General features: G+C 36.0%; 1 long non-coding RNA gene across 1 annotated transcript in view; it reads left to right on the forward strand.

The window, feature by feature from the left end:
* The first annotated feature begins 1442 nt into the window (after positions 1-1442).
* Positions 1443-26254, forward strand: part of LOC129458317 (uncharacterized) — a 153962-nt gene continuing 129150 nt past the window's right edge. The window contains exons 1-2 of the long non-coding RNA XR_010114732.1: positions 1443-1551; positions 5082-5179. This is a non-coding gene — a long non-coding RNA (uncharacterized lncRNA). The remainder of the gene's footprint in view (positions 1552-5081; positions 5180-26254) is intronic.

The raw sequence follows: 26254 nt of genomic DNA on the forward strand, positions 1-26254 counted from the left end.
AGAGTCTACTCTAGGAGATCTAAATTTAGCAATCACCTTAAGATAGTTTTCATTTCCCTAGTTCTTGATTTGTATAGATTACTGCATCTCCCACAAATTGATTCTATGTAGGTTTATTGCCTAAAATTGGCTTTCTCAAAAGTAACTGCTTTTACTAAGTTTACTTAAAAAACATTTGTTAAGTTACATGACAATAATCATTCTTTCAATTTTATCTTCACTTGTAGAATGACTCAGGATTAATAATAGAATTTAGGTATCTAATTGAAAAACCAATGTGTGAAATTCTGGTAAACAAGCAATAAAAATAGTAAAGTGGTAATGTTGATTTTGGTGATGGTGTTTGTGTGTTTGGAAGGACTGTATACAAAAGCAACATTTAAATTATTAATATTTTTGGTACATATCTTATTAAGGAAATAATTTTCAGTTGTTATAAAAGTAATCACTTAGATATAAAACAAAAATTATTTTTTAAAGAGTTCCACCTGTTATAGATTTTAAAAAGTCGTTGTTTAGCCAATGTTTTAAAGTCTATTTATTTGAATAAATGAATTATGAAGCTTTTGAAGTCTATCAATTGATATTGATATCAATGTATTAAAAGCTCTAGACATTCTATTGTCTTATCATACTCGGTTTTAATACCAATTTCTGATTGATATAGGACAGATGTCATTTTTATAACAATTTGTAGTTTAGGAAGCTATAGTCAATTATCTTTATAGGTATATATAACGTATCATTTCAATTCCAGAAAGTATCTTAGGCTCCAAGTTTAATTCATTTCTCAGTCTGTAGTAAAATAACCTACATTTGAATCTTGGCTTTTGCTCTTACTTAGTTAATATTATTGTGACTTCAAATAAGCTAAACTGTGGCTAATGTGTTCTCATCTATAAAATAGTTGACAAGAGTACCTATTTCATAGGCTTACTGTGAGGACTAAATGTATTAATTAGAATTAAGTCTAAATTTTTGAGTACCATGCCGGGTACATAGCAAGAGGGCATTAAAGATTAACTGTTATTATTATTTGATTATAGTGAATGTATTACTGAATAATGCTGGAGGCAGAGAGATTTAATTCCTAATCCTGGATTTAATTCCTAGTCCTGGAATTTTTTAGTTAATGATGTTGAGTACGTTAGTTAACTTGTTTGAGCTCAATCTTAACAGAAATCTAATAGAATTGTTGTGCTGAATAAGCTAGTTATTTAATTTAACTTAGTACATATTTTGTCATTATTAGATGTGTGATAAATGATAGGCCAAAAAAGATTGTAATTAATGACAGAGAAGTAAAGTAGTTGCAGATAACAACTGTAAAATACTGGACTGAAAAGACACTGAAAACCATTGAAAAGCAAACAGAAGCCTGCAACTGGAATGGCTTTGAACACTTGGCAATTGCAACGGTTTTGAATTGTGAATTTGCAGATTATGGGCCAAGAATGATGATCAATTATCACAGATATGGCTGTGAAAAATGGTGGTGAAAATAAACTGCAGCCTTACCAGCTAATGATGCTGAGATCAATATGGGACTAGGTAAGTAGCCAGAAATTTAAAGGAAAATCCTGACAGCATAAAATCCCCAGAAAAAGTAAGACACAAATTCAGAACATAAGCTGTGTAAATTCATGGTTCACTACTGAGCTACATATGTACAGAGAGGAGGCTTAATGAAAAAGCAAGCAGATGCTAAAGAGAAATCCAATTTAAAAAATATAGGTATACAGATTTGAGTGGGAAACTTTTCTTAACTGAATGCATTTCTTGGCTGTGCACAGCACAAATGGTAGAAAGCTGAATCTGGGTGGATTTGGAATATCATTATATAGAGTACAAAGCCAGGAGAGCTGTTTAAAATTAGAGAGGAATTAATAGAAGCACCAAACCAGAGAGTGACTGAGAATCATCTCTGCTCAAATCCTTGACTTACCACAGAACTTTGCAGGAACCTAAAGACTTACAGAGATCAGTAGTCCTAGCTACTCGGGAGGCTGAAGCAGGAGAATGGCGTGAACTCAGGAGGTGGAGCTTGCAGTGAGCTGAGATAGCGCCACTGCACTCCAGCCTGGGTGACAGGGTGAGACTGTCTCAAAACAAAAAACAAAACAAAACAAAAAACCAATAAACAAAAAACTGCTGCTATAAGACGCCATAGGCTACCTAACATAGGATGATGCAATATTTTTAGTTTGAATCTAGGCAAGTTAACTGTGTACTAGAATAACACCCCAATAATTCTCAGAAGAACAATACAGAATTATAAGTAGCTATAACATACTATATACAATGTCCAGTTTTCTACCAAAATTTCTAAGACATGCAAAACCAAAACCAAACCTAAACAAAAAACCCCAGGAAATTGTGGCCCATGCTTAGGGAAAAAAGGTAGTTGATAGAAACTGACTCTGAGTTGGCCCAGGTATTGAATTTACTAGAAAAAGACTTCTAAGCAGTGATTATACATTTTAAAATTAAAGAAAATATGGTCAAATATTTAAAAGAATTGTTTCTAAACAGAGAAACGGTAACTTCATCAAAATGCAAAATTTTAGAGCTGAAAAATACAGTAACTGATACTTTTTAAATGCTAGATAATCTTAACAGAAGATTGAAAGTAAAAGAAGACAAAAATTGTGAATTTGAAAAATGATTAATAGAATTTACACAATCCAGGAACAGAGAAAAGTAAAAAATATAAACAGAACATCATAAAGTTCTGGGACATTATGGAGCAGTCTAAGATAGGTGTAATTGGAATTCCAGAAGAAGAGAAAAGAAGGGAATTAGAAAAATACTTGACTAAACAATGCCCCAAACACCACAGTTTAAGCAAACATTAATCTACAGTTTCAAGAAACTCCACAAACTTGAAGATGGATAAACAGAGAATGTTACTCCTGGACACATAATAATCAAAATGCCAAAACAAAAATACTGAAAGCAGCCAGTCCAGAAAAAAAATGGGAGATACAAATAGGGAAATTACTGACAAGATAATGATTTCTAGGTGTAGTGGCTCATACCTGTAATCCTAGCTACTTGAGAGGCTGAGATGGGTGATTACTTGAGGCCAGGACTTTGAGAACAGCCGGGGCAACATAAAGTGATCCCTCCAAAAAAATAAAGAATATTAGCTGGCGTGGTGCATACCTGTAGTTCCAGCAACTCAGGAGGCTGAGGTGGGAGGATTTCTTGAGCACAGGAGTTCTAAGCTGCAGTGAACTATGATTATGCTACTGCACTCCAGCTTGGGCCCAGAGTGAGACCCTGTCTCTTAAAATAATAATAACAGCGACTGATTTCTTGGTATACTATGGAATCCAGAAGACATTGAAACAATAGATTCAAAGTGCAGAAGGAAAACAAAAAGCTGCCAAACAAGAACTATTGTTCAGTGAAGCTATTCCTCAAAAATAAAGACATCTAAACAATGAAATTTTCTACACACCAGCACTACAAGATATGCTAAAATGAAGTTCTTTAATTTGAAGTGAAATAATATGGGGATGCCAACTTGTATCTACAGGAAGAAATGAAGAGCACTAGAAAGAGGAAGTATGTTAAAAAATATATAACATATTTATATATATTTCTCTTAATTTTTAAAAATATATATGCCTGCTTAAGGGAAAATTATTATATTTTATTGATGGTTTTATATTGTATGTAGATGTAATATAGGTGTCAACATTTGTACTAAGAATGAAGGGTACATGGAAAAAAATGGAAGGATGGGGATAAATTTCTATTTGTCCACATGCCTTTCACTAGTTTCCTTATGTCCAAGCCAACTGCTATTTGTGAGCCAGCTGGTGACATTTAGGGTGTAAATACCAGGAGGCTAATTTTGGAGTCATTGCCTCATTTACATCAAATATTAATTAGCTAAAGTCAACTCCTCTCTCTTTGTACACACACATATATACAAATATATGTGTGCCTGCATTTTTGGTAGACTTTAAAACTTATGATGATTTCTTAAATTGTGGAGGAAATTTGTACATATATTTACAATGTTTATATGTATATATATACACACACATTTTCTGTATAATTTAAGAAATTATCACAATTTCTAAAATCTACCAAAAATGTGATAATGCTATTAAAGAAAATTTGAAACACTCAGCAAAAAAAAAAAAAAAAAAATCTGTGAAAGGCTGATAAGCCATTATCTAAATTGTAGTGATTGTAAATATATGACTGTATAAAAAAAACAAGTAAAAATCCTGACCATAATAGTGCGTGTGTATATATGACCTAAGGTTTAAAAAATTTTTAATTGACAATAATATTATATATATTTATGGGGTACAATGTGGTGTTTCAATACCTGCATACATTGTGGAATAATCAAATCAAGCTGATTGAGATATCCTCCACCTCCTGTACTTATTATTTCTTTGTAGTGAGAACATCTAAAATCTACTCTTGTAGCAAGTACATTGTTATTAACTATAGTCCCTATGCTGTGCAATGGATCATCAGAAGTTATTCTTCCTGTATAACTGAAACTTTATACCTGCTGACTAAAGTCTCCTCTTTCCCTGGTCAGCCCCTTCTCCCAGCCTGGTAACCATCATTCTGTTACCAGTAGAGGGTCTTGACTGCAAATTGTCCAAGTTCACGGCATTTTGAACAAAAAATTGGACAAAACGCACAGCAAAGCAAAGCAACAATGAAGCAACGAAAGAACGATAACAGAGATTTATTGAAAATGAAAGTACACTCCACATTGTGGGAGCCGCCGAACAGCCGGCTCAAGGGCCCAGATACAGAATACTGGCTAGAGGTTTCCCATTGGCAACGTGGTGTTTAATCTCATGTAAATGAAGTAGTTGCCGGCAATCAGTTTGATTGGTTGTAGACAGCAACCAAAGAGGCTGAAGTGAAGTTACAAAGTTAAACTCCTATGCAAACCTCTGATTGGTTGCTTTTTGCAACCAATCAGAGGTACTTTCAATTTCCCATCTGCCCCGCGGAAAAGGTGGGGGTTTGCAAAGGGAGTAGCTTCTGGTTCCTTTGTTACTTAGGTATGGAAAGTTAGGGTTTTCCTTTCACTTTAGTTCTAGGAAGTCAGCGTGAAACGCCTGAAGTTTCCTGCCTCCAGACTCCACTCTCCTACCTCAATTCTACTCCCTACTTTTATGAGCTCGACTCACATGTAAGTGGGATCATGCAGTATTTGTCTTTTTGTGCCTGGCTTATTTCACTTAGCGTAATGTCCTCTGGATTCATCCAGCTTGTTGCAAATGACAGAATTTCCTTTTTTAAAAAAGCCGATTTGTGTATATATATGTGTATATATATATGTATATACATGTATATGTGGATATATATATATAAACACATTTAAAAAATCAATTCATCTGTCAATTTGCAGTTCAGTTACAACCTAAAGTTATAAATGTGATAAGGGGTTTTTTAAAAAAACCTAGGGGTACTAGTGCAACAAATTTAAATATTTTTTTAAACTGAAATAGAACAATATTTAAATAAATATCAATTCTTAGGGATAATTAGTACTCTTTTCTTGCTAACTGTAACGTTTTCCAACAAATATTTAATATTGCCTTATATGAGAGGATACTGTGCCAGATTCTTGGGAGCAACACAACCTATAAATTGTGATTTTTGTTTTTAAGCTCATTAAATATATGGTGGAAAGAACATGCACTTAAAACAAAAAGGTTAAAAAATGTGTTTACTTAAGCATTTGTTTCAGTATGAAGTTCTTAGAGCACCTGCATTAAATTCACCTTGGGCATTTATTAAAAATGCAAGTTTCTTGTCTCCAATCTATACCAATTGAATCTCAGTCTCTGGGGGGATGGTTTTGGAATTGGAAATGGTTTAAAGCACCCCAGGTGATTCCAATGTTCACCAAAGTGCTAATACCCTTGGGGTCGAGCAGTGCGAAATGACCTCCAGCTGGGACTGTTTCATAGTCACGGTTGTACTTCACCCGGACCTTAATTGGTGGTTTGGATCTTCAGAGGTTGAGATGAGAGCAGGGGATATTACAAAAGGATGCAGGATATAAACAGTATGCCATCTTATCTTCTTTTGGAAGAGTGAGTGTTTTGGTTTGTCTCAGGTGTGTTGTTTAAAAACTACTGGAAAATTAAGTTGGTGTCATTTTTGAGACGTGTCCTTGGTTTCTTTCTATGGATAAAAAAGAAAAGTATTTTTTATACCTGTTAACAATAAACGCTCAGGTTAATGAAGTAATTTTAGAGCTACTTGAGCACCTTTGCTTTCGGGAGCTTCTTTCCCAGTGTATATATACCATAAATTTTGGCTACCTTTGCTTTTTCTTTGTTAAGATATTTAAAAGTAAATATTAAACATCCTACTTTTTATTCCAAATACTTCGCTATACAGATCTAAGAAGAATGCTTTCTTACATAACTTTAGTATCATTATCAAAACAACAAAATTAATACAATTGTCTCATATTGTCTAGTACCCAGCACATAATTCAAATTCCCCCACTTGTCCCATATTGCTTTATACAGCTGCTTCAAAAAAAAAAAAACAAGATCTAATTAAGCACCACTTTGCATTTGCTTTTGAAGTTGCTTTTAATCTAGAACACTACTTCCCTGCCCAAGTTTTAATCTGGAACACTACTCTTTCTCCCTTCTTCTTTTTTTTTTTTTTTTAAATCCCCTGTGTGGTAACTTTTGAATTACAACTAATAAAATCAAGATTTTACGTCTCCCCCACCCCCATTCATCCATTCATTTCATTCATCAGCTCATTCCCTTTTTAGATGATTATTTGTTGAGCCACTTCTGTGTGCCACACATTGCACTTAGAGCTGGACAAGCAAGAGGATAACACAGTGTCTTCTCTATGATACACCAGGAATTATTTTGAAGAAAACATTGTTCTTTGGATGAAAATACAAGTTCCAAGAATGTCATTAAAAAATACACGCAAAGATGCACACACATACCCACATGTTTAACAGATTGCAGCATGTTTTTAGACAGCATATAAAGGGGTTTTTGTTTATTAAAACCCCATTTCTGAGTTTATAATACACAGCCATAACATTTCAGCTACAGTCCTGTCCCAAGTGCTGGAAAGTGTCAGGAAGTTGAGAGATGTTCTTTTGCTCCTGGAGTCTTATCAAGCTTGAGGAGAACAGCTAATTGAGGAAAGCTAGCAGAGGGAGAACTTTATTTTTGCCCTTAAATTATCTTGTTTATATGTCAAAACATTTTTACTGATGTTGAAGAGTGCTCTGGAATACCCTGCAGCCCTCATCACATTGGGAGCTGTTCCTTTCCTCATCCATCTGGACCTTGGGGAGCTGCCTCAGGAATAAGCAATAGGAGGCCTTCCCGGGGAAGGCGCTGTCACTCATCACATAAGGACATTTCGGTTCATGACAAACTGCAAATACAACAGTGGTCCCATAAGATGATAATGCTATATTTTTGCTGTACCTTTTCTATGTTTATATATATTTAGAGATACAAATACTTATTCTGTTATAGTTGCCTGTAGTATTCAGTGTAGTATCATGCTATACATAATTGTAGTTTAGGATTGGTAGGCTATGCCATATAGCCTAGGCGTGTAACAGGCTATACCATCTAGGTTTGTGTGAATATACTCTGTGACGTCACACAGAAATGGAATTGCCAAATGATACATTTCTTAGAACACATTCCCCATTGTTAACCAATATATGACTATATTTTAACTAGAACTGAGAAAAGTATACCAGTCTCTGAGTTCACAGAATATGGAATGTAAGGCTCTTGGTATGCCAGCCCCATTTTTCTAGTTAAAATTTCAGAGAGGAAGAAACCACTTTGCAAAGAAAAAGAGAAATGAAGCTGATGTTGAAGAGAGTGATGGAGAGAGGATGATGGTATTTGAATTGTTCTTGGTTTCACTGTTTACTGAGGCTAATCCATGAGACACATAACTTCCTCAAGTTCTCTAAGCATAATTTCCTTTTTTAAAAAAGCCAGTCTCAACCGGGCATGGTGGCTCATGACTCAGCACTTTGGGAGGCCGAGGTGGGCAGATCACGAGGTCAGGGATTCGAGACCAGCCTGGCCAACATGGTGAAACCCTGCCTCTACTAAAAATACAAAAATTAGCCAGGCATGGTGGCAGGCCTTTAGTTACAGCTACTCAGGAGGCTGAGGCAGGAGAATTGCTTGAAACTGGAAGGTGGAGGTTGCAGTGAGCTGAGATCGCACCACTGCACTCCAGCCTGGGCGAAAGAGTGAAATTCTGTCTCAGAAAAGAAAAAAAAAAAAAGAAAAAAAGCCAGTCTCAGTTGGGTTTCTGTCCCTTACAAGTCAGGGCACAAATTATCTCATATCTACCTATTTTTTTCTAATTATTTGAATGTTAAATCCAAATTAATATAAAAGAAATATTAGAACAATAATAGCTAGAACTTACATAATGCTGTGCTATGTCAGGCACTATTCTTTGCACCTTACTTATGTTAACTTATTTAATCCTCAAAATGATGTTGTAAAGTAGGTGTTGGTATGATCTGCATTTTATAAATGAAACACAGATTAAGTATTTTTTCTAAGTTTATCTGTAAACGTTGGAACCAACATTCAAACACAAACAGTCTGGCTCTGCCATGCCATTACGACTATACTCTCTGCCACTGATTGGTATGTTTTTTTCTTCATATATTTCTGTCTGTGACTGCCACACCATGTCACAATTATTAAATGAGCAAATGAAACAGAAGTGCCTGTTTTGAAAGCAACAGCCCTGTTTCATTAGTTTATATGCTTGAGTTCAGCATTGGGCTTGTTCTTTGCATTACTAATTCTGTTTACATCTCAACCAACAAAAGTTTGATAAAGGCTCTGCACTGTGGGAGATCCAAACATAAATTAGGAACAAGAACTCACTCTGAAATCAGTGCCAAGTAGCTGTGTGAGTACCCTCAGAATTTTAAGGTAAGCCCATCAACTCGGAATTAGAGTTTAGTGGAAGAGCATGTTTTAAACAATTTAGAACATTTTTAAATCTGGAAATGATCAGTCCCATGCCGATATTTTCTAGATTAAGAAATTTTCTAAATTGTTTAAAAAATTTTAGCCTCTCAAAAAACTCATTGTTTCTCTCTCTCTCTCCCCCCCATCTCCCTCTCCATCTCTCTCCCTCTCTCCCTCCCTCCCTCTCTCTCTCTTTCTGTCTCTCTCTCACACACACACACACACACACACACACACACACACACACACACACACACACACAGTTATCCCCTCCTCAAATCTAACAACTGGGAATTGTCACAATTCATGCATCACCAGAAATTTGCTACAATGACCCTGCCTGCCGTCATCTGGTAAAATCTGCATAACTCCATCTATACCTTGTGGGCTGTCCTTTTGTGGCCTGGTGAATTTACACCATTATTATGTGATGCTCCCTAAGAAAACCATTCTACAATTTTTATAATGGCCATTGATTTAAAAATATATGAGCATAAAAGATTTGTTTCAAATGATTTTGTTCCTTGAATATTAAAGTTTTTACACTCCAGGTAGATAGTTACAATAATATAATGGATGATGTAATGGTTGAGAAGTTTTCTTTGGCAGTGATCTTCTAGGCGGGGTTTATTTGTGATGGTGGTGGTAGAAATCAAGTACCTGTTGAGTGAATTATTTTAGGAACTGTTAAGGGGTCTGTTTTGTCTGGGAATTCATTTCTTTAAAAGTCAACAAATTATTATTGCCATCTTGTTCTAAAATATCACATTCATAGTATAGTGAATTCTTATGTTTGGATAGTTTATAGAGTTGCGTTTTATTATAGAGTGTATAAGGTCAGGTGCAGTGGCTCACGCCCGTAATCCCAGCACTTTGGGAGGACAAGGTGGTCGGATCACCTGAGGTCAGGAGTTCGAGACCAGCCTGGCCAACATGGTGAAACCCCGACTCTACTAAAAATACAAAAATTAGCTGGGCGTGTTGGTGCATGACTGTAATCCCAGCTACTTGGGGGGCTGAGGTAGAAGAATTGCTTGAACCTGGGAGGCGGAGGTTGCAGTGAGCAAAGATCGCGCCGTTGCACTCCAGCCTGGGCAGCAAGAGTGAAACTCTGTCTCAAAAAAAAAAAAGAAAGTGTCTATGTAAAAAAAAAAAACAATCTGCTGAGATCTTTCTCTCAGTTAAGTCATATTAAGAGTAAGCGTTTTTATTATAAGGCTATGTAGTGAGAAGAGTTACTGACGGGAATGGGTTGTTTAGGAAAAAAAGGTTGAAAAACAGTATTTTAGGGAATAAGATAATTCCTAATGAGAAGTGGAAGATAAGGGCCTTGATGAAATTTAATTAAGGCAAGGTTTAGCCTGAAGTAGTAAAATATCATTAATACGTAAAAGAATCTATAATTTATCAATTGTATGGGAATCTAATTAAAGAAAGAATTTATGAACAAAAGGGATACAAAGGGGAATGACGATGCTTTTGAGGGTGGTGAACATATATGTTCACTACTTTGATTGTGTTGCTGGTTTCTCAGTAGAATAAATATGTCAAAGCATGTAATTCTACATTTTAAATGCATGCAGCTTATTGCATGCCCATTATACTTCAATAAAGTTGTTGAACTGTCAGAGAAGAGACAAGGAAAGTTAAAAAAAAAGAAAAAATAGTAAGCACTAATGTCCTAGTGCCTTCAAGTAAAATGCTCATCTGTGAGTCCTAACCAAGTAGCCAGAGGGTCTTCCCTCTGCCATCTAGTTTGTGAAATGTGCCTTGTTATACAAGGTAGACTTTTTATTGATTCCACATAGGGGAACATATGAAATGTAATGGGAGAAGAGGGGGATTTCTTAGACCATGGAACATGAGGACTGGGGCGGGGGAGGGGATCACTGGGAAACGAGTGAATCTCTAACTCAAGGGGGAAATAGTTTTAAGTTTTAGTGACGTTTCCAAGAGCGCACCATTATCAAATGGAAAAATAAATTGGCTTTGGAGAAGGGGTCATTGAGCAATTCTTGAAGGGCCTGTGGGCTTAAACATGTGTTGCTGTGAAAAAGGGCCTTGCAGCCAGAAGAGGCAGGTGACCAACATAAAAGCAAAAAAGGACAAGAAATGTATGGACAACAACATATTTAGTGAAAATAGACAACATGAAGAACAGCTGTGAGAAATACAATTAGAAACTTTTTTTAAAATGAAAGACTAATAGACTGAATGAACTTTTCCCTATGACCAAGATTCTACAGGGTGGATGATTGTTTTCTTACTTGACACAGATCATTTTCTATCCAAGGGTTCTTGTTATTTAATATGGAGGCATGGATCCATATGAGGAGTGTTATAAACTGAACATTTGTGGCCTCAAAATTCATAAATTGAAGTCCCAATCCTCCACATGATGATATTTGAAGGTGGGGCTTTTAGGAGCTAATTAGGATTAGATTAGGTCACTAAGGTGAGGCTATTATATAATAGAGTTGGTGCCCTTGTAAAGAGGAGGAGGCATAGAATTTCTCTCTCTCTCTGTTCTTTGCCAGGTGAGGATACAAGGAGAAGCCAGCCATTTGCAAACAGGAAGTGGCCCTCACCAGAAACTGGATCTACTGCCATCTTGGTTATAGTGGCAGATTTCAGAACTGTGAGGAATAAATGTTGTTTAAGCCACCTAGTCCTGTGATATTTTATTATAGCACCCCAAACTGACTAAGATAAGCAGTTTGTATTTTGACTTGAATAAACCAAGTTGCAACATACTATGAAATGCTAGCATAAATGTTTCATATAAGAAATTAAATATTCCTCCAAGTATACTTACATAACTCTAAATGTATTTTTAAAAGGCCTGGAAGTATTCACACCAGATTACTTCTAAGGAAGACAGTAATATTGGATAAGGTCACAGGATATCTATTAAAAAATGTTTTAACACAGGAAATATCTTTATATGTTAATTATGTATTTTAAAATAAGTTTCAACAAGATGCAAAAAAAGATACAATGAGAAACATTAAATATTTTAAGGCCTTGCAGCAATAAAGTAGAAATTAGGAGTGACTGGATTAAAACTATTATAAATTGAATTAGCTAATAAATGAAATTATAAAATAATGTTGGTGACCAAATTTTTATAGTGGTAGCAAGGTTTAAAACACAAATGTGTTAATAAAGAATTTAAATAAATCCACATATAGAAGACCTATCCTGGCTTATAAAGGAAAATAATATTTGGGTTGTATTCCTAAGTTTGGGGGTTACCAAAGAAAATGACATTATTTTCAGAGATAAAATACTAGATCACATGATACATGAGTATTCTCCAGGACAGGGTTATCCTTGTTCTTCCGTGTGACCTTCTTGGGCTTTTCTCTAAGTACTTGGGGGTGTGTCTTCTCAGCCCTAAAATAACAGGAGATTCAGTTTCACCATTGGACATTTTGGGCTTAGCTCTTTTGCTTTCTTTTCTCAAACCAGAATTCATGTTATCAGATTTTATTTATTTATTTATTTTTGAGACAGGGTCTCACTCTGTCACCCAGGCTGGAGTGCAGTGGTGCTGTCATAGCTCACTGCAGACTTGAATTCCTGGGCTCAAGCAGTCCTCCCACCTCAGCTTCCTGAGTAGCTGGGACTAAAGTTGTGACCCACTGCACCCAGCCCTTTTTGTGATTTTAGTGTATCTAGTCCTAATGGCTTCCACAGCTCTTCCACATATATAAAGGTATAATATTTGTTAACTTATCTGGCTTTTTCTAATTACTGAAGTGTTACCTTGCCATGACCTACTACATCCTTCATGGTGTGGATACTTTAAGTTGTGCACACTTAAAACCTCATTTTGATGTTGTGTGTTATTACCAATAATGTATCTGACATGAAGTATTTTGCAAGTGATTTTTATTTTCCTGCAACTCAGAACATAATCACACTGCCTATGAGTTGAATTTCCTCCCAGAGAATGTGCTGTTAGCATCCTGTTTCTTGTAGGGTTAGTTAGGCACATACTTTCTCTGGGACCTGCCTTTTCTCTTTTTGCCAGAGGCCTTACCGCATCTCTGTTGTTTTTATCTCTGGCTGAATCCATAGTCTCTGTTACCTACCTGGATCCTGTAGTCACTTGTCTGCGATCCTCATCCACTGCAGCCCTGAGAAAATAAAATCAATCCTGTCTTTGTTTCAGCATCTTCTGAAGATGATCCTGTCGTCTCGAAGCACTTGGAATATTTAAGTTGTCATTTTGGTCTATCTGTGTAGAAACTTTCTGGTTAATGTTTTGAAAATTATTCAAAGGGGCTTTAAGAATATGTTTCTTTTTTATTCAGCAATTCCCTTCCCTTTGCCCATAACTTTTGATTTAAATTTAGTGCCAGAAAAGAATTCTTCTCTGAAGGGTTAATATATTTCTTCCTATGCAACAATGGTATAAGAACAGGCATACGATTTACTATGTTCTATCTCTGTCTGTCTGTCTGTGTCTGTCTGTCTGTCTGTCTGTCTATCTATCTATCTATCTATCTATCTATCTATCTATGTGTTTGACCTTATTAAGAAAATGTGCAGAGCCAATTTAAATTCCAGTGGCAGCGATGATGTTATTTGTAGTCAAAATATTTGCATCTTCTTTTAATTTTTTGCCTGGACATTTTCTATTTTTCTTTGTTATATCTTTTGTTGCAATCTATTTTAAATTCTTTTAGAACGATGAGGGATATGTCATTTGACACATAAAAGTAAGTTTTTAGAAAAATAAAAATTACACTATTAATATGAATTTGGGCTTTGCATAATTAGCTTGCAGAGCACCAACCGTAATGCATCTCTTTAAATGCTAATCAGCTGAACATTTTCTTATGGCACATTTCATTATAATATTGAATTCTACTCTATAAACACAGTTTATAATTCCTGAGGTAAACTTTTATTTCTATAACAAAACAAATAGAGCCAACATTTATCATCTGTTTATCTATGAATGTATCATTTATTTGTCTTATTCTTTGAAATAATCTTGGGAAATAAAAAATATCCATAAGAAAACTGAATAGTGTATGTTGGGTTCAGGGCTCCACAGTTTGTTGCATTACACTTTAAATGAAGCCAAGATTATTTGCTATTTATACCTTTGTGGAGGGACAGAAATTGCTTCCTATCATCATTTGTTCAGAAACAGAAGACATCTGGTAGTAGATTGTGTTGAAATCATTTGGCTGGAAAAAAGAAAAAAACAAAAAAAGCATCCATTTAACAGCTTACCAGATGGTTGACAAAACACGCCTTTACTGATTTGTGAGACAATTTTTCTTAAATATTACACTGTTCTTGAGAACATAACGCTCAATGAACAGAGAGCTTCAGACAAAAAAAAAAAAAAAAAGCCATTCTGCAATAACTCAGTAGGTGTTACTGAACTTTTTAGCTCTCAGTGATTTCACTTCAGAGCACAGGTTTTCTGAGAGCAGGGCGAACAGAGTGCTGTGCATTTCAAATCTAAAATCTGTGAAATGTATTGTTATTCAATTTAAAGCATTAAAGCATTCCCAGTTTTCACATTTACCTGAAAGGGATTGTGATTTAAGATTATCCTTGATCATACAAAGTCCCCTCCAGAATCTTTTGAGATTGGCTGCAATATCCAAGTCCAACTTTGATGCTATCTTTTTATTCACATTGGATTAATTCAAAAAGGACAATCATTTCACAAATAAGAAGCTGCTATTTTCCTTTGTCTTGGCAGGAGCTAAAAATAAGTGCCCTGTTGTTTTTTTCTGGAAGCCTTGAATCTAGGCTTTGTTTGCTGAGTTTCTACCTGCTATATTTCAGCAGTCCTGGAAGCTTTGCTACAAAAGTCCTGCCTTACCACCTGCTGCATGATGCTAGAGTGGAGTCAGGGGATTTGGAGTCATAGCTGGGGTTGACTCTGTCAGCCAGTTACTGCTGTGTGCTCTGGGGAAATTACCTAGTCTCTCTAGATTTCAGCTTCTCATAGGATTGTTTTGAGGACTAAATGAGAAAACGTTGTGTTAAATATTAGTAATTGGTAGCAATAGTAATATGATAATTATTATCTGTACACTAAACCTTCTCTATTAAAGGGCATAAGTATTTCTATATAGGATCTTTATATACAACTTCTTCATCCTGTCTGAATTGCTTTCATGAACCCAGATATACGTGTCTGTCCTGTCCTATCTAAGTCAGTGTCTATCTAAGTCAGCTCAGGCTACCATAGCAATATACCATAGACTGGGTGGCTTAAACAACAGAAATTAGTTTTTTTTCACAGTTTGTAGACTAGAAGTCCAAGGCATGGACATGGTCAGTTTCTGGAGAGGCCTCTCTCCCTAGGTTGCTGACAGCTGCCTTCTTGCTTCGTCCTTATATGGCACAAGGAGAGACAGAGTGAGGAAGCTTTCTGGTATCTCTTCTTATAAGGGCACTAATCCCATCATGGGGGTCCCACCCTTAGGAGCTCATCTAAACCTAATTACCTTCCAAAGGCTCCATCCCAGTTCTCATCACATTGGGAATTAGGGCTTCAACTTACAGATTTTTGCAGGGATACAATTGCATCTACAGCTGTGTCTGAGCACAAGGACCTCTCTCCCTTTACCTTTGTAAGTTATTGGCACTCAGTGCAGTGCTTCCTACAGAAAATCTCATCAAAACTGTACTGATGCCTAAGTAGTGACCAGTTCAATCTTTGAACTGCATGGAGTCACACAATAACTCGGTGAATTGCAGACACTGCAAATCTGAAAAATCCTTAGGCCCCCAGGTCCTCAGAAATGGTAAAACTTTCTCTGGTGACACTTCAGGGGAAATGATTTGAGGAGGGCCTTCCAACTGGTATCATTCTTGGGTAAATGTCCACTCTAGGTGGTAGGGTATAGTGGTTAAAAGCACAGACTCCAAAGCTCAGATGGCCCGAGTTTAAATGTCAGCTTTGCCATTTTTAAGCTGTGTGACCTAGGGGCCTTAATTTTCCAATTTTCCAATCTGTAAAGATGGGAATTAATAGCAACTTTCTCACAGACTTGTCAAGATTATATGATACACACTCATTCACACACACACACACACACTTCTTCGAGCAATGCCTGGCACACAGTAAGTGTTATGTAAGTGTGAGCTGTTATTATTATTATTATTATTATATTTTATGCATTTTGTGAAACAGAGCTGTGGGTATGTGTCCTTGTTATCCATTTTCTTCTGTATCTCCAGAGTGGACCAGAGCCTGGAATGCTGATGCCAGTTAGATTCCAATTGATTAAGCATATTTTATTATTGAGTACCTTCTGTCTTCCAGTCTATTTGGACAAATGAAAGGGAGTTAGGATTCAGCCTCTAGACCTAGGATTAAAAGAAGTGTGTGGTCTTCTGTTTTGGTTGTGAGGGACCGAGGAGGGTATATACAAGCTATAAGCCTTTGATTTCAGTTTATCCTACCTTTATGAGCTTTGCCTTTTTCTTTTCTTTTTCGAGAATCTTTAGAGGCAGAACAGTTCTGCTTACTGAGAAAAATACACACTGTTATCATTTTATGTTATTAGTCAACACATTATGGTTGTGTACTTGCAAAAGGAAAATTTAGAGATGGGGAAAAATAGAAAGAATTTAACTTGGACTATTATAAAAGTCTGTGTTGTACTGACCTCAGCTCTGATTTTTCAATTAATACGTAGGAGGCTAATGAAAGAGAACTAAATGCTGATTGCCATTCTACGTGGTTATTCCTATATCCAGTTAGGGAGCTGCCCAGCAGAAACTGCACACTGTGCTATTATGTTTCTAATAACAATAACTACCTTTTGTTGAACACGTGTGTGATGTGCAGGACATTTTATATATATTGTCTTTGAAAAAGCCATTTTAGCTGCGCCAGCATATCTGCTTAGAATGTAGGGAGCAGATTTTACTCCACTTCTCTGGTACCTGTTGGACTATAGGGTTTAGTTGCTTCCTGGGGGGCACTGGAAGAAACCCTCCATTCTAGAATCTGTCTGTATCCATAAATTTATAGAAATGTAGAGGAGCTTTTTCCAAGGAAAGGGGCCCACACTGATGTAATCCTTTTGAAATTCAAAGTTATTTAACATTTTTAATGAACTCATGTAAACTTTATTGCAGCTTGATTGTAAGAAAGAGCAGTGAGGATCCTGAGAGTGAATTTATCCTTGGACTGGATGTGGCCAGTGGGCGAGGCTCTGCCCCACCAGCTTCAGGTAGAAAGGAAGCACTGGTTCTGAGGTGATGAGTGTCTTTGATAGTGAATCAAAGACCTTATCACACTTTGTACTCAGGCCAATTTTGTCATGAAATGCTCCTGTCTGAACCTGTCTTTTAGAGAAGGAGCATTTATCAAACCTTGAGGAATTACTATATCCTGAGGAAATTGCTAGGTGCTGCCTCCCAGCTGTTGGAGAAGTGACCAGGACCCCAGCTTCAGTGACTGTGACCACAGGCCACAGCGGCTATTGTTCTGATAAACCCACACCTCTGAGGCTTCCCAAATTTTAACAAATGATGACACTCGGCTTCTATTTTAGGGACAATGAAATGGGAGGCACCGAGAGATGTTCTTTGCCAAGCCTCATCTTCATGGCAGATGGTCACTGTAGCAACAGCCATGTCATTACACAGCACTAAGGTCACTTTGGGCCACAAATGACCTTGTTCCTAGATCACCAACCTCTCCTCTTGTTACTCTTGGCTCTTTTTTTTTTTTTTTTTTTTAACAGATTACAACTCAGAGCTCTCTCCTTTCTCTGTGGGAGCAATTGCTGGACCTCAGGATTGGACCCCCACAGCAAAATGGAGATGTGCTAATTCCCAGGTTGCAGGAAAATATGGTAGTTCATGGGAAGCCTGCTTCTGGAGTGGTCAGTATTTGAGCAAGAAGTTAAGTCCTCCACCCAGAATATCATACATCTCAGTTTCTGCTTTTTTTTTTTTTTTTTTAAGAGGGAGTTTCACTCTTATTGCTCAGGCTGGAGTACAATGGTGCAATCTCTGCAACCCCTGCCTCCTGGGTTCAAGTGATTCTCCTGATTCAGCCTCCTCAGTAGCTGGAATTATAGGCACCCACCACTACAGCTGGCTAATTTTTGTATTTTTAAGTAGAGACAGGGTTTCACCATGTTGGCCAGGCTGGTCTCAAACTCCTGACCTCAGGTGATCTACCACCTTGGCCTCCCAAAGTGCTGGCACTACAGGCGTGAGCCACCACGCCTGGTGATGCAGTTTCTGCTCTTTTTGCAGCTGTCAACAATAACCAGCATCAACCCTGGGATATGAACAAGTAACTCTGAAGATGCTGAAGCTTAAAGGGCTAAAAGAGTTGGAGCCTGAAGAAAAGAAGGTTTCTTTTCACTGGAACACACAAGTGCTCAGTGTTTCATTTGGAATATCATATGATACTGTTTCCCAAGTTTATGAAAACTAGATGTTTTGGCTGTATTTCTAAACTTTATAACTGTTACATAAAATGTGTACCTATTTTACCTATAGGGAAACTTAGATTAAGCAAGGTGAAATGATTTACCCTTTGCTGGTAAGTAGTAAAGCCAGACTTGAAATCAGCTGCTACAAACCCATGCTTTTGCTACCATACTGTCTGTTGTTTACCTGTTTTTTCCCTTCATACATACATTTGATATGTTAGAATAAGACATTGACAAAACAACCAAAAAAGAAAATGAGAATTTTCACACCTGCAACTTGAGATCCAAATCCCTGGCCCAGAAAACATTTTCATATTAAGCTAATTCTGTATTCTCTTATGTCATTTTCCTGTGAAATAGAACTGTAATCAGTAAAATTTAGAAATTAAATACTCCTTCCAGGAAATGCTGGAAGATAATATTTACAGAAAGCAGGAAACAACAAGATTATTTTATATCATATTACATTATAGATAGATAGCCAAAATGCCAATTTGTTACTTTAAAAATAAATATCCTTAAATGGCAATTTTTTACAATGCAGCATTACAACTCTTGGGGTCATTGGTAAGAATAAAGAGCTCTTAGGAGAACATCATGCAATGATATGGTTGGTAACAGAGACGTGTTATAGAGGGAATGAAAATGTTCTAAGAAAATTGACAGTAATATTTTACATTTGTACAACACAATTTTCAAATGTATACGTGATTTGAAAATAAATATATACTTGAAATATATATATTTGAAAATAAATTAAATGTGATTTATTATATTTAATTTGGTCAACAACCAGGTGCAGTAGTAGGACAAGTACTATAATGTTCGCCTTTTAAGATAGGGAAGTTGAGGTACAGCAAGGTCAGGTGCTTTTACTCAATGTCACTCATCAAGTTCATAATAAACTGGGATTAGAATTTGAACTTTCGGTCTTTTAGTCTCATGCTCTTTTCATAATATGGAATTTGTTACATTATTTTTTTCATGAAAAATATGAATGAGCCTCTGTAGGTTTCATTGTATTAGAATTTTGCAGAACATTTGACCATGCTGTTAATTTGGAAAGGGTTGTGGTAATCTTTAAGCAGGGAGTGCCATGATTCTTGAGTTCATCATTTGTATGCGTTGCAGTTTGGGGAGAGGGTCAGACATGTGATTATGTAGTGTCTTAGGAGGAATTTGGCTTGGCCTTAATTCTCAGTCGTGAAGCTACAGTAACTCAGGGATCTGCTGGAACAATGACATGGAATTTACTCATCAATGGGCCATTACAAATTAGACACACATAGCTGGGTGCAGTGGCATGCCTGTAGTTCCAGCTAGTTGGGAGGCTGAGGCAGGAGGATTACTTGATCCCAGGAGTTCAAGTCTGTAATAGGCTGTGATCACATCTGTGAATATCCATAGCACTCCAGCCTGGGCAACAAAGTGAGACCCCCACCTCTAAAAAAAAAAAAAATAGACAAGTAACTGATATTTTAGTGTATTTATTATAGGTTGACAGTATACTATATTTTTCCTTATTTTAATGATTGTTATAATTTAGTAAGATTTAAGTATCACACCTCATGTAAAGGAGAAAGAGCTTCTATTGAATTAATGCCAGAATAATTAGGATGTTGAAATTAAACTGGTACATAAGTGAATGATTGTCTTGGTAAGCACATGGCTCATATTGTCTATTGTTTAAATAATAGAGGGCTTTTCAAAGCTGATTTATTGAAAATACGCTGCAAAAATTGATTTAGGATACCACATAACATACAAATGTTTTCTCTGACTTTTGAGAAAAGCATTATTGAATGCATCATTTCTCCCAGTATGTCTGAGCATCCTGAAGCATTCTGTTAGCTCCAGTACACACAGAAGGAAGCAGTTGCTTTTGCCCCTTAGGGTTCCTCCATAGACAGTACACTTTGGTGTTTGTTTAAAAGAACCAAATTAGTTAAGAATCATGCAGATTTTGCCTCCTCTAGTTTGCCAATTTAACCACATACAACATAACTTGAGTTGTACATCTTGTATTCCATGGATTTTACAGCAAGACTTGTAGAATAAAAATGAAAAAGATACGTGAGGGAGAAACATTGAGCTGTTTCAGTCACTTTACTAATGGTTTTATGTGGGCAATTTCATTTAATTTTCAGAACAGTTCCATTATGGTCCTCATTTTCCCATACATTTGGAAGAACCAAGGTATGGAGACTAAAGAGCTTCCTCATGGTCACAGAGCTGGTCATTTTCTGAGCCAGGATTTGAACTAGGCAGCCTGACTCCAGAGGATGGCTTTGTGCCTAGGCCTGTGCAAGCCTAAGCCCTTCAACTGTACACTATCTGGATACTTTCTTGGAGTATGGAAAGAGAGGGTACACTGGGCCACAGTCTGAATATGAATTCTGGAGAATGTCATTTTAAAAGTTAGTGAAATTATCAGGCTGGGAATTTACTCTCTATTTTTCTTGTGGGGATTTAATCGACGATAGAAAACAACAACTTTATGAAGTTTTTCAACAGGAACTCTGACCATAACTCTATAGTAAACTTGTGAGAAAGGGCCATGGTGTAAGTTGACACTAGCTTGAATACATTTTGGATGGTTGTCTGGTTCTGAGGAATAAGCCCCATTTGTCAGTGTGTGCCTCAAAAGGTGCGCATAGCAGCTTGGTGTCCATGCTGCATCCATTCACAGGGAGGATAAGAAAACAATTTTGGGCCAGGCGTGGTGGCTCATGCCTGTAATCCCAGCACTTTGGGAGGCTGAGGCGGGCAGATCATGAGGTCAAGAGATGGAGACATTGGAAACTCTGTCTCTACTGAAAATACAAAAAATTAGCTGGGCGTGGTGGCGTGTGCCTGTAGTCCCAGCTACTCGGGAGGCTGAGGCAGGAGAATGGCATGAAACCTGGAGGCGGAGCTTGCAGTGAGCCGAGATCATGCCACTGCACTCCATCCTGGGCGACAGAGCGAGACTCCGTCTTGAAAAAAAAAAAAATTTTTTTGGAACAATATCAAGCATTGCCATGAATAGATTCTTCAATCTTTCCGAGCAGAAGTGAAGCTCAAAGAATAATTTAGCTCCCCTAATATTATGTCAAGACTGGTTCAATCTTGAACTGAGTTGGCTGGTAGGAATTAAAACCATGCAGTGTTTATGACAAAATGCATATTGTTGAGAGCTGACCCTTTTAGCACCTATTCGTGAGATCTAAATTTCTTGTGTGTGTTATTTATGTGGAGAGAATAAAAGGAGTAGAATAGGAGATGTAGATACTGTATTCTGATAAGTTCACTCTGTTCCGGCTCCTTGCAATGCCTGAAGCCGAGATTCCAAATGTGGTTGTTTATAATACAGCCTGACTGGGTACCAGGAAGCATTTTCAAATAGTAGTCTATTATTTCTTATTTCCTGAAAACAGATGCCTTATTTGAGACATATATTTAGATATCATTGTTATTTTATTTTCCTTCAAAGGAAATAATTAAAATTCAGTCTATTTTTGGATCTAGAGTGTCATTGTAATTCACATTCGCTAATTTTGGCAAGCAGTCTCTTACTGTTGTGATTTTCCATTTCCTTACTTGGTACTTTCTGACATGAGAAACAGAGGGAAAGTTTTGATATTAAGTAAATGTGTTCTTGAGTCACATGTACAGCAGCAAATAATCAGTGGAACTTTTAGATAAATGAAGGCTTCATAATTGGACTTGATCTACTACAACAGATGAAAAATGAAGCAATTTAAGGGCAAACACCAAAGGTGGGGCAACTTTTAGTCCATAACAAAGAACTTCTTCACATGTTTTGGGGAACATGTTGATATTTTGGGGAAGGCTGTCTGGTTTCTAGCTTATTACCTTATGGGCATGATAAAAAAAATCAGGGGAAAAACCAGATATTAATCACAAGTGACACTATTCATAGGTCATTTGGAATTATTTTCCATTATTGATTTGGAATTAGTGATGATATTTAGTTCAGCATTTTTATTACGTTACTTCCTCTGTTAAACAATTCTAACATTTGGCACAGTGTATTTAAAGATTAATTATAATAAGCTACAGGAAGCTGACATGATGATTAGTTTCAAGCTCGATTATATAATCTAGTATTGAATAATAGAAACTTGGGAAGTTAGTTTTATAAAAAAAGAATAAATAAAAATATTAAGCATTTGAAAATATTTAATTGGAAACCATAACAAATATTAATATTGAAAGCCTTCCATTAATTAAAACATTGTCATTATTTTAGAAATGTACCATTTTATAGAAGATTAATAAAAAGTATTAAAAATTGAGTTGTGATGTAGTTTTAAGATATTATGTACTCTAGGTCAAAATGTTCCTTTAAATCCTCGAGACAACATAAAGCTGATTCACAAAAATATTGTGTGCACTTTTGTGAAAAGGGTACTATTGTTAAAAAATATGAACTTTCTCTCTTCTGGCTGTTGTAACATTAAAATATAATTGAATTTTCTGGACACTTAATTTTCTTTATCTCAGATCCCTCGATTATTACTTTTTTTTTTTTTTTTTTTTTTTTGAGATGGAGTCTCGCTCCATCACCCAGGCTGGAGTGCAGTGGCGTGATCTCAACTCACTGCAAGCTCTGCCTTCCAGGTTTGCGCCATTCTCCTGCCTCAGCCTCCCGAGTAGCTGGGACTACAGGCGCCCGCCACCACGCCCAGCTAGTTTTTTTATATTTTTAGTAGAGACAAGGTTTCACTGTGTTAGCCAGGATGGTCTCCATCTCCTGACCGCATGATCCGCCCGCCTCGGCCTCCCAAAGTGCTGGGATTACAGGCATGAGCCACTGCGCCCATCTAGTTATTACTTATTTTTTATATTTTGTGTATTTACTATAGGTTTTTTGCTTTGTGGTTAATATGAGACTTAAAAATCATCTTGTTATAACAGGTTATTTGAAGCTGATAATACTTACCTGATTACATTAAAAAAAAAAACTCTATACTTTTACTCCACCCCCACCCCCACATTTAAATTTTTCAATTTTATAATTTATATGGTTGTATACTGTGTTACCCTTAACAAATTATTGCAGCTATTATTATTTTTAACATTTGTGTCTTTTATACTTTATACTAAAGACACAAGTGACTTACATACTTTCATTACAGTATCAGAGTATTCTGAATTTTATTGTGTACTTACTTTCACTAGTGAGTTCTGTACTTTCATGTGTTTTCATGTTACTTATTGGCATTCTTTTCTTTCGATTGAAGAATTCCTTTCAGCATTTCTTATAAGACAGGTTTGGTGGTGGTAGTGGTAAACTCCCTCAACTTCTGTTAGCCTGAGAAAGTCTGTATTTCTTCATTTCTGAAGGACAGTTTTCTGGGCACCAAATTCTTGGTTGGCAGTTTTTTCTTTAGCACTTTGAATATATCATCCCACTCTCGCCTGGCCTTTAACATCTCTGCGGAGAAACCCACTGCTAGCCCTATTGTTATCCCCTTATATGTTTTTACTTCCTTTCCCTTGGTGCTTTCAGTATCCTCTCATTGTCCTGATTTTGAACAGTTTGATTATTTTGGTGTAATCTTGTTTGGATTAAATCTGATTAGAGACCTTTGACCTTCATGTACCTGAATACTTATAACTTTTTCCAAATTTGGAAATTTTCTGCAATTATTTTTATAAAATAATTTTTTTACCCCTTTGTCCTTCTCTTCTTCACACACTCTTATAACTCAAACATTTGCTCTTTTAATGCTATCCCATGAATCCTATAAGCTTTCTTCATTCCTTTTCATATTTTCTCTCTGATTGCATATTTTCAAATAAATTGCCTTTTAGTTCACAGATTCTTTTCCAGCTTAATCAGTTCTGTAATTGATGCCTTCTATTTTTTTTAGTTCATTATTTATAATTTTTAGCTCCAGAATTATTGCTTTTTTTAAAAAAATTTTGATCTCTCTGCTAAATTTCTAATTTTGGTCATTTATTTTTTTTGATGTCATGAAATTGTTTCTCTGTATTTTTTGAGGTTCTCTGAATGCCCTTAAAACAATTATTTTAAATTTTTTTGTCAGATAGTTTACATATCTCCATTTACTTAGAGTCACCAAAGTCTTTTGATGGTGTTATATCTCCTTAGATTTTTATGTTTTTTGTTGCCTTACTTTGATGGCTGCACATCTGAAGAAGAAGAGACTTGTTTTAGTCTTTAAAGACTGACTTTGTGAGAGCTCTTACAAGTCGAGCCATCCTTGCATCTCTGGGATAAATCCCTCTTGCTCATGATGAATGATCTTTTAAATATGTTGTTGAGCTTGGTTTGCTAGTATTTTGTTGAAGATTTTTGTAACCAGATTCATCAGGGATATTAGTCTGTAGTTTTCTTTTTCCTGGTGTGTCTTTGATGGTTTTGGCATCAGGGTAATATAACCTCATAGAATGAGTTTGGAAGTATTCCCTCTTCCTTTATTTTTGAGAATAGTTTGAGTAGGATTGGTATTAGTTCTTTTTTAATCTTTTACCTGTTTAGAAAAAGAAAAGTTCAGCTCACTGCCAGTGTTCATTTAATTTTATTGTACATAAACATGCTTTCGGAGGCTGAAAACAATCTGACTAATTTTCAAGGTGAAAATAAAATATGTAACCTGTTCGTGGAGTTATTTGTAAACCGAACTAATATCAGAATAGTCTGAGTTGTCAGAATCATCTATTTCAGAATAATTAGATTCATCAAATAAATCTTCAGCCAACAACTGTTCAAGAATGATGTGAACATCATGCATAGGAATTCCACGTTTTCTAGGTTTTGACATTTTTAGCAGTCAAGAATTACTTTATTTTGTAAATGGAAATACCACTGCTAAAACCAGAATGCTATAAATAGAATGATGTTTTTTCTTTCCAAAGTTGATATGCTAGGTGTCACAAAAATAATAATGAAAGCAAGATATTTCATGGCAAAATTATTTCAGGGTAAACACTGTAGCTGCAGGTGCTGCTAATGAGTATTCTTTGGGCAAATGAATTAAATGGTTGGTAGAGTTTAGCAGTGAAGCCATCAGGTCCTGGGCTTTTCTTCACTGAGAGACTTTTTATTATGGCTTCAATCTTGTTTCTTGTTATTGGTCTGTTCAGGTTTGGGATTTCTTCATGCTTCAACCCTGGTTAGGTTTTATGTGTCTAGGAATTTATGCATTTCTTCTAGATTTTTCAACTTATTAGTATATAGTTGCTCATAGTAGGCAGAAATCCTTTGGATTTCTGTGTTATTGGTTTTAATGGCTTCTTTTTAAACTCTGATGTTATTCATTTGGGTCATCTCTTTTTTTTCTTAATCTGGCTAAAGGTTTGTCAATTTTGTTTATCTTTTATGAAAACAACTTTTCATTTCATTGATCTTTTGTATTGTTTTCTTTATATCAATTTCATTTATTTCTCCTCTGATCTTTAGTATTTATTTTCTTCTACTAATCTTGTTTTTGGTTTTATCTTGCTTTTCTAGTTCTTTAAGATGCATTGTTAGGCTATGTATTTGATGTTTTCCTTCTTTTTTTGCTGTAGGTGCTTATAAGTTTCTCTCTTAGTACTACTTTTGCTGTATCCTATAGGTTTTAGTATATTGCATTTCCATTATCATTTGTTTCAAGACATTTTTCAATTTCCTTCTTAATATCTTCATTGACCCACAGATCATTCAGGAACATATTGTTTAATTTCTGTGTGTTTGTATAGTTTCCTAAATTTCTCGTGTTATTGATTTGTAGTTTTATTCCATTTGTGGTCAGAGAAGAGGTTTGATATTATTTCAAATTTTTTGAATGCTTT

The sequence above is a fragment of the Symphalangus syndactylus genome, chromosome 19 (genome assembly GCF_028878055.3).
Source record: "Symphalangus syndactylus isolate Jambi chromosome 19, NHGRI_mSymSyn1-v2.1_pri, whole genome shotgun sequence".
Lineage (NCBI taxonomy): Eukaryota > Metazoa > Chordata > Mammalia > Primates > Hylobatidae > Symphalangus > Symphalangus syndactylus.